Source organism: Vicugna pacos, chromosome 15 (genome assembly GCF_048564905.1).
Source record: "Vicugna pacos chromosome 15, VicPac4, whole genome shotgun sequence".
Taxonomy (NCBI): Eukaryota; Metazoa; Chordata; class Mammalia; order Artiodactyla; family Camelidae; genus Vicugna; species Vicugna pacos.
The window spans coordinates 4259146-4263324 of record NC_133001.1 but is presented as its reverse complement, the minus strand read 5'-3'; the positions used below and the strand labels follow the sequence as shown (position 1 = coordinate 4263324).

The window sequence follows — 4179 nt, the reverse complement described above, 5'->3', positions numbered from 1 at the left end:
TCCTTAATTGTTAGAAAGTAGATGATTTTCCCCTAACATCAAGAATAAAGCAAGGATGATCCAAGACAAGAAATAAACAAAGTATACAAATTAGGAAGAAAGAAATAATACTCTATTTGTTCAGAAAAGACATGATTGTTTACATAAAAAATCTTACAAAATTCACAAAAAATAGTGCTGGAACTCATAAATGATTATAGAAAGGTCACTTGATACAAAGTTATTATACAAAATTCCATTTTTTCTATATGTACCAGTAATGAACAATTCTAATTTGAAATTCAAAACATCATTATTTATAACAGTACCAAAATTTTTAATACTTTGGTATAATATTAACAAAATATGTACAGAATCTAGATATGGAAAGCTAAGAACTCTGGTGAAAGAAATCAAAAACAGTCTAAATACATGGAGAGGTAATTCATGTTTGTGTACTAAAAGACTCAATATTGTTAAGACATAAATTCTCCCCATTTTTACATATACATTCAAGGCAATTCTAACCCAAACCCAGTAATTTGTGTTGGAGATATCAACAAATATTCTAAAATGTATGTGTATAATCTAAAGACCCGAAATATCCAATATGACACCAAAGAAGAACAAAGTTGGAGGACTGGCACGATCTGATTTGAATCCTTACTATAAAAGCTACAGCAATCCAGAGGGAGGATGTAGCTCAGTGGTAAAGTGCATGCCTAGCATGCAAAAGTCCTGAGTTCAATTCCCAGTACCTCCATTAAAATAAATAAATAAGTAAACCTAATTTCTGCCCCCCACCTGGAAAAATTAATAAATAAAAACTTAAACAAACAAACATAAAAAGCTACAGTAATCCAGAGACCATGGGACTGGTAAAAGAATAGACATATAGATCAGTGGACTCGAATAGAGAGCCCAAAATAGGACACTGCAAGTACAGTCATTAGTTCTTGATGGAGGAAAAAAAAATCAGTGGAGGAAGGATAATCTTTTCAACAAATGGCACAGGAATAATTGAACATCACTATGCAAAAAAAGTTAAACAGACACAGAACTTACCCATTTCACAATAATTAACTCAATAAAGATCAGAGGCATAAGTATAAAATACAATATGTAAACTTAGAGAAGAAAAAAAGGAAAAAAATCAATGTAATCTTGAGTGTGGTAATAAGGTTTTAAATACAATAGCAAAATCATGATTCATGGAAGTAAATTGGTAGATTGATAAATCAGACTTTATTAAACTAAAAACCTCCATGAAAGACATTGTTAAAAGAACGAATTGACAGTAATGGATTGGGAGAAAATATATGCACAAAAGACATATGAAAAAGAATCTTCATCCAAAATATACAAGAAATAAGTAAAAACACAACAGTAAGAAAGCAAATAACTCCAATAAAAATGGGCAAATTATTTGACAGACACCTTCACCAATAAAGATATGTAGACGGAAAATAAGCATATAAAATTCATTTCATCATTTCTTTTCAGGGAATTTCAAATTAAAACAAGTACAAGATACTAATACACACCTATTTAAAAGATTTAAATTCCAAAAACTAACAATGCCACATCCTGGCAAGGATGTAGAATAAGAACTCTTATTCATTGCTGGTGGGATTACAAAATGGTAGAACCACACTGGCAGACAGGTTGGCAGTCTCTTACAAAGTTAAACATAGTCTTGCCATATAATCCAGAAAATGCATCGTGTGATATTTTCTCAATTGCTTTGAAAAATTATGCTCACACAAAAACATGCATGCTAACGTTCATAGCAGTTTTATTCATAATCACCCAAAACTTAAAGCTACCAACATATGCTGTTCAAGAACTGAATAGATAAACTGTAAATCCATGTAATGCAATTTAGCAATTAAAGTAATTTAGTTATTAAAAAGCAGTAAGTTACCAAGCCATGAAAAGACATGAAGGAAACATAAGTGTATACTGCTAAGTGAAAGAAGCCAGTAGAAAAAGGGTACAAATTCTATAATTCCAATTATTTGACATTCTGGAAAAGACAAAGCTTTAAAGACACTGAAATGATTTGGGTTTCCAGGTGTTTGGGGGTTTGAAGGAGAGATGAACTGGTGATGCATAGAGGACTTTTAAGGTAGTGAAAACATTCTGTATAGTTACTGCAGCACTGGAAACAGGACTTGTCTTTCTCAAAACCCACAGAACTTAAGAGAACAGAGTGAACCTTGATATGTGCAGATTATATATATATATAAAAAAAGCAAAAAACGAGGTCAGGGGACCCCAGGAAAGAATGCAGACTGTGGCCAAAACAATCTAATTATATTACAAATGTATTAAACTATTGCACTGAAATGAATGTGGGGGAAAATGCTGACCTATGTAACTTTGGAAACAAGTATAGTCTGTAAGAATAAAGGCAAAGAAACTGCATATATGTATGCTCCATAGTTCATGAACTTGTTTCCCACGGAAGTAGGGTGAAAATCTGATACTGTTGTGCAAGTACAATGGGGTGGAACAAGTCTATAAATAGGTGACAAATAAAGGGAGCCAGGTGTTTCACTGCTGGAGTGGGAGTTTATAGATAAGCAAAGGGAACAGATTAGCTACATTGTATCCCTGTAGCTTATTCACGTTATTCATAGCAATTTCTTTCTTTTTTTTTTTTCCCCTGTGAGGCTGAGTTGTTTATCCAGGGGCTAGAGGGAGGGCAGGTAGGCATCCGGCCAGATGAAGCTGGGGACAGCTGCACACCTCCGCCAGTCGGGCCCTGACAGGTGGGGCCATGTGCTCCCGCCGCCCCAGGCCGGGGCGGGGTGCAGGCGCGCGCGGCGGGAGCCGGCGGAGGGCGGCTCGGCCCGATCCCCGGGAGCCAGGCGCGCCGCGCCGGCCGACGGAGGAGGAAGCCGGCGCCGACCAGCGGCGGGAGAGCTTTCCCGCGAGGCGGGCGTGAGCCGAGGGCCGCAGGCCGTAGTCGCCCTCGAGCTCCCGGCGCGAGATCGCGATGTTGCCGGTGTACCAGAGGACCCAGCCCAGAGGCTGAGGAAGCCCGAGTAGACGAGCAGGTCGCCGAAGTCGCGGCCGCGCCCCTGCAGCTGCGCGAACACGCCGGTCAGCAGCGCCGCGGCCAGAAGCAGCGCCATCCCGCAGCGGCCCAGGCCGGGCGCCGGCACGGGCGCGCCCCCCGCTGGGACGGTGCGCCGGGCGGGGCTCCCCTGCTCTTAATTCTCTATAAACATTGTGTGTAAGTCAGCACTTGGGAAAGTTCTACTTTCTTAACTTGTTAGTACCAGGAATAAAATATGAAAAATTAAACAGAAAACAAATCACCCTGGGGGGGATCATCAATCTTTGAGACGTTGGAAACTCCCCAATACTGAAATGACTGGGCAGTCTTTGTCTTAGCTTCCCCACTGCATGTGAGCTGGTTTATGCCATTTCTCTTTGTTGTGCAGCCAAGGCAGGCTCTACCATGTCATTAGCAAGATGGGAACAGTGGGACGTACCATACTTGTGGCTGACTGTGAAGGGCCAATAAGCCAGGGAGCAAGGACCTCTGACGTCTGAAAAATTCTTCTCCACCTTTCAAATTCCTCAGTCTTTCAGTCATCTCATGACCCTCGTGTCTCTTTGTAAAGTCCTATTTAGCCATTTCAGGGGACAAAAAGCCACTTCTTTCTCCACTAAGCCACTCTCTGAAAAAGGACAGGCTGGCCTCAGTGCTTGCAAATCCAGGCTTCTGGCAGGGATAGGGAAGGAGAAAGCCGTCTTTCCTGGTCACTGTTCTGTGCCCTTCCTCACCGCACCCAGGCCTGACCGCAGCTCCATCGCCCTCCTGTGTGCTCGCATCTCTTCCTATGATAAAGGGGTCGTGTAGGTGGCACCTCCACTATCTGTTTCTTGGAAAGTGCAGCCTCTTTGGCCAGTTCGGTGTGGCTTGAATGAAGGAAGTTCAAAGGGCTGCTCTAGGTTAGAGTCTAAGGAAGAGTATTTTCTTACAGCTCCATCCAGTTGCTGCATTTGAAGCAAAGCTTCACTTGGTATTTGCCCCATATTTAATCTAAAGTAGAGGGTTTAACATTTTTAACCTGATCTGTGGAGCAGAGGCTGAAAGCACTTAACTCTTGTTCAATACCCAGTATCTTGTTCTTCCCTTACTGCCTGGGTGTCTCTCTGGCTCCTTTGCATAAACATCCCTTTCCA

The 4179-nt window shown here is 41.3% G+C and overlaps 1 pseudogene; it reads right to left on the bottom strand.

Moving 5' to 3' along the window:
• Positions 1-2675: 2675 nt before the first annotated feature.
• Positions 2676-3804, bottom strand: LOC140685986 (transmembrane protein 238-like; annotated as a pseudogene).
• Between the last annotated feature and the right edge of the window lie 375 nt (positions 3805-4179).